The sequence below is a fragment of the Glandiceps talaboti genome, chromosome 21 (genome assembly GCF_964340395.1).
Source record: "Glandiceps talaboti chromosome 21, keGlaTala1.1, whole genome shotgun sequence".
Classification (NCBI taxonomy): Eukaryota; Metazoa; Hemichordata; class Enteropneusta; family Spengelidae; genus Glandiceps; species Glandiceps talaboti.
This window is the reverse complement of record NC_135569.1, coordinates 15,576,363-15,589,845: the sequence shown is the minus strand read 5'-3', so window position 1 is coordinate 15,589,845 and position 13,483 is coordinate 15,576,363.

Genomic DNA, 13,483 nt, shown 5'->3' with positions numbered 1-13,483 from the left:
AGAGGTTGGACAATCTCAATTCAACCTACTAATTATTCTAGTCTATTTTAATTATACACTGCAATAGAACAAAGTCATTTGTTTACAAATGTTACTAAGGAGAAGGATTATTCCATTTCAGTAGAGGTTGGACCATCACCATTCTAAAAACAAATTAATCTATTCTATTCCCATCATACACTGCAATAGAACAAAGTCATTTGTTTACAAATGTTACTAAGGAGAAGGATTATTCCATTTCAGTAGAGGTTGGACAATCTCCATTCTACCTACAAATTATTCTATTCTATTTTCATTATACACTGCAATAGAACAAAGTCATTTGTTTACAAACGTTACTAAGGAGAAGGATTATTCCATTTCAGTAGAGGTTGGACAATCTCCATTCTACCTACAAATTATTCTATTCTATTTTCATTATACACTGCAATGGAACAAAGTCATTTGTTTACAAATGTTACTAAGGAGAAGGATTGTTCCATCTCAGTAGAGGTTGAACAATCACCATTCTACCTACAAATTATTCTATTATATTCCCATCATACACTGCAATAGAACAAAGTCATTTGATTACAAATGTTACTAAGGAGAAGGATTATTCCATTTCAGTAGAGGTTGGACAATCTCCATTCTACCTACAAATTATTCTATTCTATTTTCATTATACACTGCAATAGAACAAAGTCATTTGTTTACAAATGTTACTAAGGAGAAGGATTATTCCATTTCAGTAGAGGTTGGACAATCTCAATTCAACCTACTAATTATTCTAGTCTATTTTCATTATACACTGCAATAGAACAAAGTCATTTGTTTACAAATGTTACTAAGGAGAAGGATTATTCCATCTCAGTAGAGGTTGGACAATCTCCATTCTCCCAACAAATTGTTCTATTCTATTCCCATCCTACACTGCAATGGAACAAAGTCATTTGTTTACAAATGTTACTAAGGAGAAGGATTATTCCATCTCAGTAGAGGTTGGACAATCTCCATTCTACCTACAAATTATTATATTCTAATTTCATGATACACTGCAATGGAACAAAGTCATTTGTTTACAAATAATATTTTTACCAATGATTATTTCATTTCAGTAGAGGTTGGTCAATCTCCATTCTACCTACAAATTATTCTATTCTATTTTCATTATACACTGCAATAGAACAAAGTCATTTGTTTACAAACGTTACTAAGGAGAAGGATTATTCCATTTCAGTAGAGGTTGGACAATCTCCATTCTACCTACAAATTATTCTATTCTATTTTCATTATACACTGCAATGGAACAAAGTCATTTGTTTACAAATGTTACTAAGGAGAAGGATTGTTCCATCTCAGTAGAGGTTGAACAATCACCATTCTACCTACAAATTATTCTATTATATTCCCATCATACACTGCAATAGAACAAAGTCATTTGATTACAAATGTTACTAAGGAGAAGGATTATTCCATTTCAGTAGAGGTTGGACAATCTCCATTCTACCTACAAATTATTCTATTCTATTTTCATTATACACTGCAATAGAACAAAGTCATTTGTTTACAAATGTTACTAAGGAGAAGGATTATTCCATTTCAGTAGAGGTTGGACAATCTCAATTCAACCTACTAATTATTCTAGTCTATTTTAATTATACACTGCAATAGAACAAAGTCATTTGTTTACAAATGTTACTAAGGAGAAGGATTATTCCATTTCAGTAGAGGTTGGACCATCACCATTCTAAAAACAAATTAATCTATTCTATTCCCATCATACACTGCAATAGAACAAAGTCATTTGTTTACAAATGTTACTAAGGAGAAGGATTATTCCATTTCAGTAGAGGTTGGACAATCTCCATTCTACCTACAAATTATTCTATTCTATTTTCATTATACACTGCAATAGAACAAAGTCATTTGTTTACAAACGTTACTAAGGAGAAGGATTATTCCATTTCAGTAGAGGTTGGACAATCTCCATTCTACCTACAAATTATTCTATTCTATTTTCATTATACACTGCAATGGAACAAAGTCATTTGTTTACAAATGTTACTAAGGAGAAGGATTGTTCCATCTCAGTAGAGGTTGAACAATCACCATTCTACCTACAAATTATTCTATTATATTCCCATCATACACTGCAATAGAACAAAGTCATTTGATTACAAATGTTACTAAGGAGAAGGATTATTCCATTTCAGTAGAGGTTGGACAATCTCCATTCTACCTACAAATTATTCTATTCTATTTTCATTATACACTGCAATAGAACAAAGTCATTTGTTTACAAATGTTACTAAGGAGAAGGATTATTCCATTTCAGTAGAGGTTGGACAATCTCAATTCAACCTACTAATTATTCTAGTCTATTTTCATTATACACTGCAATAGAACAAAGTCATTTGTTTACAAATGTTACTAAGGAGAAGGATTATTCCATCTCAGTAGAGGTTGGACAATCTCCATTCTCCCAACAAATTGTTCTATTCTATTCCCATCCTACACTGCAATGGAACAAAGTCATTTGTTTACAAATGTTACTAAGGAGAAGGATTATTCCATCTCAGTAGAGGTTGGACAATCTCCATTCTACCTACAAATTATTATATTCTAATTTCATGATACACTGCAATGGAACAAAGTCATTTGTTTACAAATAATATTTTTACCAATGATTATTTCATTTCAGTAGAGGTTGGTCAATCTCCATTCTACCTACAAATTATTCTATTCTATTTTCATTATACACTGCAATGGAACAAAGTCATTTGTTTACAAATGTTACTAAGGAGAAGGATTATTCCATCTCAGTAGAGGTTGAACAATCACCATTCTACCTACAAATTATTCTATTCTATTCCCATCATACACTGCAATGGAACAAAGTCATTTGTTTACAAATGTTACTAAGGAGAAGGATTATTCCATCTCAGTAGAGGTTGAACAATCACCATTCTACCTACAAATTATTCTATTATATTCCCGTCATACACTGCAATAGAACAAAGTCATTTGTTTACAAATGTTGCTATGGAGAAGGATTATTCCATCTCAGTAGAGGTTGAACAATCACCATTCTACCTACAAATTATTCTATTTTATTTTCATTATACACTGCAATGGAACAAAGTCATTTGTTTACAAATGTTACTAAGGAGAAGGATTATTCCATCTCAGTAGAGGTTGAACAATCACCATTCTAAAAACAAATTATTCTATTATATTCCCATCCTACACTGCAATGGAACAAAGTCATTTGTTTACAAATGTTACTAAGGAGAAGGATTATTCCATTTCAGTAGAGGTTGGACCATCACCATTCTAAAAACAAATTAATCTATTCTATTCCCATCCTACACTGCAATGGAACAAAGTCATTTGTTTACAAATGTTACTAAGGAGAAGGATTATTTCATCTCAGTAGAGGTTGGACAATCTCCGTTCTACCTACAAAATATTCTATTATATTCCCATCATACACTGCAATGGAACAAAGTCATTTGTTTACAAATGTTACTAAGGAGAAGGATTATTCCATTTCAGTAGAGGTTGGACAATCTCCATTCTACCTACAAATTATTATATTCTATTTTCATGATACACTGCAATGGAACAAAGTCATTTGTTTACAAATAATATTTTTACCAATGATTATTCCATTTCAGTAGAGGTTGGTCAATCTCCGTTCTACCTACAAATTATTATATTCTATTTTCATGATACACTGCAATGGAACAAAGTCATTTGTTTACAAATGTTACTAAGGAGAAGGATTATTCCATCTCAGTAGAGGTTGAACAATCACCATTCTACCTACAAATTATTCTATTTTATTTTCAATATACACTGCAATAGAACAAAGTCATTTGTTTACAAACGTTACTAAGGAGAAGGATTATTCCATTTCAGTAGAGGTTGGACAATCTCCATTCTACCTACAAATTATTCTATTCTATTCCCATCCTACACTGCAATGGAACAAAGTCATTTGTTTACAAATGTTACTAAGGAGAAGGATTATTCCATCTCAGTAGAGGTTGGACAATCTCCGTTCTACCTACAAATTATTATATTCTATTTTCATGATACACTGCAATGGAACAAAGTCATTTGTTTACAAATAATATTTTTACCAATGATTATTTCATTTCAGTAGAGGTTGGTCAATCTCCATTCTACCTACAAATTATTCTATTCTATTTTCATTATACACTGCAATGGAACAAAGTCATTTGTTTACAAATGTTACTAAGGAGAAGGATTATTCCATCTCAGTAGAGGTTGAATAATCACCATTCTACCTACAAATTATTCTATTCTATTCCCATCATACACTGCAATGGAACAAAGTCATTTGTTTACAAATGTTACTAAGGAGAAGGATTATTCCATCTCAGTAGAGGTTGAACAATCACCATTCTACCTACAAATTATTCTATTATATTCCCGTCATACACTGCAATAGAACAAAGTCATTTGTTTACAAATGTTGCTATGGAGAAGGATTATTCCATCTCAGTAGAGGTTGAACAATCACCATTCTACCTACAAATTATTCTATTTTATTTTCATTATACACTGCAATGGAACAAAGTCATTTGTTTACAAATGTTACTAAGGAGAAGGATTATTCCATCTCAGTAGAGGTTGAACAATCACCATTCTAAAAACAAATTATTCTATTATATTCCCATCCTACACTGCAATGGAACAAAGTCATTTGTTTACAAATGTTACTAAGGAGAAGGATTATTCCATTTCAGTAGAGGTTGGACCATCACCATTCTAAAAACAAATTAATCTATTCTATTCCCATCATACACTGCAATAGAACAAAGTCATTTGTTTACAAATGTTACTAAGGAGAAGGATTATTCCATTTCGGTAGAGGTTGGACAATCTCCATTCTACCTACAAATTATTCTATTCTATTTTCATTATACACTGCAATGGAACAAAGTCATTTGTTTACAAATGTTACTAAGGAGAAGGATTATTCCATTTCAGTAGAGGTTGGACAATCTCCATTCTACCTACAAATTATTCTATTCTATTTTCATTATACACTGCAATGGAACAAAGTCATTTGTTTACAAATAATATTTTTACCAATGATTATTCCATTTCAGTAGAGGTTGGTCAATCTCCGTTCTACCTACAAATTATTATATTCTATTTTCATGATACACTGCAATGGAACAAAGTCATTTGTTTACAAATGTTACTAAGGAGAAGGATTATTCCATCTCAGTAGAGGTTGAACAATCACCATTCTACCTACAAATTATTCTATTTTATTTTCAATATACACTGCAATAGAACAAAGTCATTTGTTTACAAACGTTACTAAGGAGAAGGATTATTCCATTTCAGTAGAGGTTGGACAATCTCCATTCTACCTACAAATTATTCTATTCTATTCCCATCCTACACTGCAATGGAACAAAGTCATTTGTTTACAAATGTTACTAAGGAGAAGGATTATTCCATCTCAGTAGAGGTTGGACAATCTCCGTTCTACCTACAAATTATTATATTCTATTTTCATGATACACTGCAATGGAACAAAGTCATTTGTTTACAAATAATATTTTTACCAATGATTATTTCATTTCAGTAGAGGTTGGTCAATCTCCATTCTACCTACAAATTATTCTATTCTATTTTCATTATACACTGCAATGGAACAAAGTCATTTGTTTACAAATGTTACTAAGGAGAAGGATTATTCCATCTCAGTAGAGGTTGAATAATCACCATTCTACCTACAAATTATTCTATTCTATTCCCATCATACACTGCAATGGAACAAAGTCATTTGTTTACAAATGTTACTAAGGAGAAGGATTATTCCATCTCAGTAGAGGTTGAACAATCACCATTCTACCTACAAATTATTCTATTATATTCCCGTCATACACTGCAATAGAACAAAGTCATTTGTTTACAAATGTTGCTATGGAGAAGGATTATTCCATCTGAGTAGAGGTTGAACAATCACCATTCTACCTACAAATTATTCTATTTTATTTTCATTATACACTGCAATGGAACAAAGTCATTTGTTTACAAATGTTACTAAGGAGAAGGATTATTCCATCTCAGTAGAGGTTGAACAATCACCATTCTAAAAACAAATTATTCTATTATATTCCCATCCTACACTGCAATGGAACAAAGTCATTTGTTTACAAATGTTACTAAGGAGAAGGATTATTCATTTCAGTAGAGGTTGGACCATCACCATTCTAAAAACAAATTAATCTATTCTATTCCCATCATACACTGCAATAGAACAAAGTCATTTGTTTACAAATGTTACTAAGGAGAAGGATTATTCCATTTCGGTAGAGGTTGGACAATCTCCATTCTACCTACAAATTATTCTATTCTATTTTCATTATACACTGCAATAGAACAAAGTCATTTGTTTACAAACGTTACTAAGGAGAAGGATTATTCCATTTCAGTAGAGGTTGGACAATCTCCATTCTACCTACAAATTATTCTATTCTATTTTCATTATACACTGCAATGGAACAAAGTCATTTGTTTACAAATGTTACTAAGGAGAAGGATTGTTCCATCTCAGTAGAGGTTGAACAATCACCATTCTACCTACAAATTATTCTATTATATTCCCATCATACACTGCAATAGAACAAAGTCATTTGATTACAAATGTTACTAAGGAGAAGGATTATTCCATTTCAGTAGAGGTTGGACAATCTCCATTCTACCTACAAATTATTCTATTCTATTTTCATTATACACTGCAATAGAACAAAGTCATTTGTTTACAAATGTTACTAAGGAGAAGGATTATTCCATTTCAGTAGAGGTTGGACAATCTCAATTCAACCTACAAATTATTCTAGTCTTTTTTCATTATACACTGCAATGGAACAAAGTCATTTGCTTACAAATGTTACTAAGGAGAAGGATTATTTCATTTCAGTAGAGGTTGGACAATCTCCATTCTACCTACAAATTATTCTATTCTATTTTCATTATACACTGCAATGGAACAAAGTCATTTGCTTACAAATGTTACTAAGGAGAAGGATTATTCCATCTCAGTAGAGGTTGAACAATCACCATTCTACCTACAAATTATTCTATATTATTCCCATCATACACTGCAATGGAACAAAGTCATTTGTTTACAAATGTTACTAAGGAGAAGGATTATTCAATTTCAGTAGAGGTTGGACAATCTCCATTCTACCTACAAATTATTATATTATATTCCCATCCTACACTGCAATGGAACAAAGTCATTTGTTTACAAATGTTACTAAGGAGAAGGATTATTCCATTTCAGTAGAGGTTGGACAATCTCCATTCTACCTACAAATTATTATATTCTATTTTCATGATACACTGCAATGGAACAAAGTCATTTGTTTACAAATAATATTTTTACCAATGATTATTCCATTTCAGTAGAGGTTGGTCAATCTCCGTTCTACCTACAAATTATTATATTCTATTTTCATGATACACTGCAATGGAACAAAGTCATTTGTTTACAAATGTTACTAAGGAGAAGGATTATTCCATCACAGTAGAGGTTGAACAATCACCATTCTAAAAACAAATTATTCTATTATATTCCCATCCTACACTGCAATGGAACAAAGTCATTTGTTTAGAAATGTTACTAAGGAGAAGGATTATTCCATTTCAGTAGAGGTTGGACAATCTCCATTCTACCTACAAATTATTCTATTTTATTTTCATTATACACTGCAATGGAACAAAGTCATTTGTTTACAAATGTTACTAAGGAGAAGGATTATTCCATTTCAGTAGAGGTTGGACAATCTCCGTTCTACCTACAAATTATTCTATTATATTCCCATCATACACTGCAATAGAACAAAGTCATTTGTTTAGAAATGTTACTAAGGAGAAGGATTATTCCATTTCAGTAGAGGTTGGACAATCTCCATTCTACCTACAAATTATTCTATTCTATTTTCATTATACACTGCAATAGAACAAAGTCATTTGTTTACAAATGTTACTAAGGAGAAGGATTATTCCATTTCCGTAGAGGTTGGACAATCTCCATTCTACCTACAAATTATTCTATTCTATTTTCATTATACACTGCAATGGAACAAAGTCATTTTTTAACAAATGTTACTAAGGAGAAGGATTATTCCATTTCAGTAGAGGTTGGACAATCTCCATATTCCCTACAAATTATTCTATTATATTCCCATCATACACTGCAATAGAACAAAATCATTTGTTTACAAATATTACTTGGACAATGATTATTCCATTTCAGTAGAGGTTGGATAATCTCCATTCTCCCTAAAAATTATTCTATTATATTCCCATCATACACTGCAATAGCACAAAGTCATTTGTTTACTAAGGAGTAGAATTACTAAGGAGAAGGATTATTCCATCTCAGTAGAGGTTGGACTATCACCATTCTAAAAACAAATTATTCTATTCTATTCCCATCCTACACTGCAATGGAACAAAGTCATTTGTTTACAAATGTTACTAAGGAGAAGGATTATTCCATCTCAGTAGAGGTTGGACTATCACCATTCTAAAAACAAATTATTCTATTCTATTCCCATCCTACACTGCAATGGAACAAAGTCATTTGTTTACAAATGTTACTAAGGAGAAGGATTATTCCATTTCAATAGAGGTTGGACAATCTCCATTCTCCCTACAAATTATTCTATTATATTCCCATCATACACTGCTATGGAACAAAGTCATTTGTTTACAAATGTTACTGAGGAGAAGATTATCAATTTCAATAGAGGTTGGACTATCACTATTCTAAAAACAAATTATTCTATTCAATTCCCATCCTACACTGCAATGGAACAAAGTCATTTGTTTACAAATGTTACTAAGGAGAAGGATTATTCCATCTCAGTAGAGGTTGAACAATCACCATTCTACCTACAAATTATTCTATTATATTCCCATCATACACTGCAATAGAACAAAGTCATTTGTTTACTAAGGAGAAGGATTCCTAAGGAGAAGGATTATTCCATTTCAATAGAGGTTGGACAATCTCCATTCTACCTACAAATTATTCTATTATATTCCCATCATACACTGCAATAGAACAAAGTCATTTGTTTACTAAGGAGAAGGATTACTAAGGAGAAGGATTATTCCATTTCAATAGAGGTTGGACCATCACCATTGTACCTACAAATTATTCCATTTCTATACTGCAATTGAACAAAGTCATTTGTTTACAAATATTACTTTGGAGAAGGATTATTCCATCTCAGTAGAGGTTGGACAATCTCCATTCTAAAAACTAATTATTCTATTCTATTTCCATCATACACTGCAATGGAACAAAGTCATTTGTTTAGAAATATTACTAAGGAGAAGGATTATTCCATTTCAGTAGAGGTTGGACAATCTCCATTCTACCTACAAATTATTCTATTCTATTTTCATTATACACTGCAATGGAAGAAAGTCATTTGTTTACAAATGTTACTTGGGATACGAGACTAGGATCCATGAACTTAATTCATTTATTAAGCATAAATTATTCATCAACCACTCTCACAGAGGTAGTTTCAAGATTGTTGCATTCTAGCAATTATTATGTGTAGGAACAAAAAAAACTCAAGATTACCCTTACAAAAGACGTTTAGTTTTAATCTAGTTAAAAATGTTTTTATTGGGGTACAAAAAAGATTTCATAATAAAAGCAAAATCTTCTTCATACATGTAGAATGAGACGATGACCTCCTCCCTCACCCCATCCCATAATTTAGTTTTTATCCTACATTGAATTACTGATCTCAACCCTAAACCAATTTGGGACTTCTAACAGAGATGATTGTAGCATTGTACCTTATATGTACAAATTGGTATTAGGAACTATAGTAACTATGCACATTGAATATCCAATATCTAGGTCTGGCACTTTCAGTCACAGTATTTGCCATATATTATTTCCAAGTGTCCTAAACTGGTCATGTTTGTGTGCAAGTTATCATGTTCAGGTCAATGGAGGAACAGATTTTAGAGCCAGTAAATCTTAAGGTATTTCATTTCTTATGTGTTATGTGTACAGCTACACATGCAAGCTTTAATACCACAAGATGACATAACGCAACTGATGGCGTGCAATAGCAAGAAGTCATTTCTAACAAATAACTGTTGCTTAAATGTAGCCATAGTGCAGTTTTGTGACTCCATGTCATATGCATGGGATGTATCAAGAGACAAAGAATTTATGTTATATTTTAATGTATATTTACATGTATAGCTATTTATTATTTATGGTTCATTTTATGTACATACATGTTTTGTTTAATAAATGTATGGGTATTTAATTACAGAAGCATGGCTCATGATTTTGTTTAGTTTTTGAAAACAAGGTGACCCCCCCCCCCCCCGTCACCTTTATTCATTTCGTAAATTTGATGACCCTCCATACCTTCTTTGAGTGCCAAATTGGGGTGACCTCCACCCCTATCCCCAAATTGATCGCTGCCTTACTGTTGTCGTCGTTATGTTTGTTTATTTTTGTTTTGTCGTAATCACAAGTCTGGTCTCAATGTACGTACTTACACAAATGACTGTGGTGTACAGACTATAGTCCTGATTGCTGACGGAATAAGTCGGGACACGACTGTCACTCAGTTCCATCTCTCTATTCAGAAATGGTCGGATTATTCACCTCCCGTGCACCGTTTGCAAGCAAGACAACAACTTACAAAGCCAGGTACACGTAACGTTACTTACTTTAAGTTTAACGTTACTTACCTGACAATATCACGATGTCAATGAAATCTGAGGGATCATATATATTCCTCTACTTTAACCTGTGAATATCGGCTATACTATCGTCGGGACGGTCTTGTAACTGACCTCCTACAGTATCCGCGATCTGTTTACAGTCAGTTTACAGACTGTACCGTACGTGTACGTTACAGAATGACTGGTACAGTGTCAATGAATGTCTTCAACATTTGTGTGGAAGTCACCAAAGTATTAATGTAAGAATCTCTAGTTAATCGATTCATTGTTTCATGTTCAGCACATATTCAAGTCTTTATTCAGACGTGAGGTGTATTTGAAAAAATCTTCTGAATGTGATTGTGAATGTGAATGGTACAATAATTCTACAGTACAGTCGTACATGCTTTTCTTATTACACCATAGGGGGCGCCCTACTCACTTGGATGCTCCAGATCATGGCTCCAGATTGCTGAGTGACATCGACAAGAACGCTCATCACGTATAATACTGGGTATACATCGAAAACTACGATGCCATACATGTGTTAATTTTATTTTATCAACTAAAATAGTATTCATATATAGAGTACAAAAGTCGTCATTACGATTGTAGACAGTTAACACAGTGACACATTCTTCTTATTATATACATATATATATATATATGAAGCTTTCCACAGTTAATAAACTAGTTGTCTTGCCATTTCTTGCCCTAATATGTGGATAATGTTGTTCCACCTATTTTAGACAGAGATCTGGCCTGAATTACTTTTCCGCGCAAATGCAAACTGAAGAATGGACAGAATTTAGGGAAGGGGTGGGGGCTGATGAGAAAATATTTTGTACAAATTTTTCCCAGTTCCCTCTTCCCTTCAAGCTCACAAAGAAACGTTGTCGGTCCCCACAGGCTACAGTGATTTTCATTTGTGCAGTTATATGGTTTACTTCCCGTATTCTGGAGATGTGCAAATGTATGATACACTAGTATAAAATAACAGTGGTAATCGACTTCAGTGTTCATACATAATAAGAGATTTCTTTACAAATAAATGAGGGATTTACAAGGAGAGGTTGGATCGTAATCTATACTTGGAGATACGGGTACTTAGCCAACAGCGCCCCCTCCCCCCTCCCTTAACTTCCCATTCAATTGTGGTTTGGAGCAGGAACAGCATCCGTTGATCACCCGGAGTATTCTGGAATAGGGCTCAATCATTTGGTCACCTTGCCAAAATAAACCACAGGATAGTATTGAAAGGGTTCTGGAAAATTCATTGAACGGAATCATTTTTAACCGTCATAATATGCACTTGTCAAGCAAGTTTTTCGATTTGCCAATCCACTCTCAGCGGAGGATGTTCTTAGACATGGTATTCTTATACAAGTGTGTAAGTAATGTTTATGATAGTCCATATATGCTTTTCAAGTTACATTTTGAAGTTCCACAGATGCCGGATCGGAGAACTAGAAAGTTTACAAACCTGATGCCAGTAAATTTAATGTTTTTAAACACTGTGCCGTTCACAGATGTATAACAACGTATTTTGAATATTGCCTTTAATTTATCAAATTTAATTTTCCAGATTGTCACCTCAAGTCCACCTGACAATATTGGTTTTATATATTTGCTTTGTAATGTGTTTTTATGTGCATTTTGTTAAGTTTTGTTTGTTTGACATGCTTGTGTGTTTTGTATGTTTAGGAGCCTGTACATGGGAGTTGCCGGCCTTCCGTGAAATAAATAAATAAACTATATGTCAACGAGTTGAGTAATTGGTAACAAACTACAACACCTTATTCCAAGACAATAGCCCCGCCACCACGTCCTGGTTTTCACATAATTTTATACTTTTATATACCGTCATTCAAACGCGGAGGTCGACACATATACGTTCATAACTCATCAGCAATACCGGCGTTTATCCGTCATTGCATGCATAAAGCGATGAAGGCTACAGTTTACACCTTCATTACATAGTATGCAACACCTGTGCACGTTACATAAGTTTGTATTCCTGTAAAATAAAAGAATGTGGAGAAATCAACTCCGGACTTTTGATTGGTTGTCTGTCAAATCTAACATGTGTACTCCCTGTCAAGTGATTGACCAATTTGTAACAAACAACACCTAACTAGTCTTACAAACACAATTGTTTTCCCTGCCACTACGTAGTGCACCTGGAGGGGTAGAGAAAAATTTGGATCCTCTATGTCTGATTGGTTCATGGTTCTCGATAGGAAGCTAACACCTTGGGGTTGGGTATATAAATGACGCGTGATACATTTTCAAACTGTCTTTGCGACTCCAGCAAACGATAAACAAAGATGGATACTGGTATTGTGCTGCTCACCCTGGTCTATGTCGTCATAGTATATGTCCGAAGCCTTGTACTGCTGAGAGTGGATGATAGAAGAATATTCCGATGTTTGGTATGGGTCCTGGATGCTGTATGCTGTCTACTTCGCTCACTGGTCGAAAAGAGGAAGTTGGAAGGAAAAATTGCAATGTGTATCACCGTATGGATGCTGTGTTTGCTTCAGATGTTTGTTCGCCGTTTAATAGAGACTGTTCGAGAATGGAAGTCAATGGTTTGCGTATTGGTTCGTCAATTTATCATGGTTTGGTCCCTGCGAGAACGTCGACGGATGGTATATGAGATAAGTCGGTTTGCAATGTTAGTTCTTTCTGCTGCATTTGGGCCCCTTGGATGGGAATGGGGGCAATTTCGGCG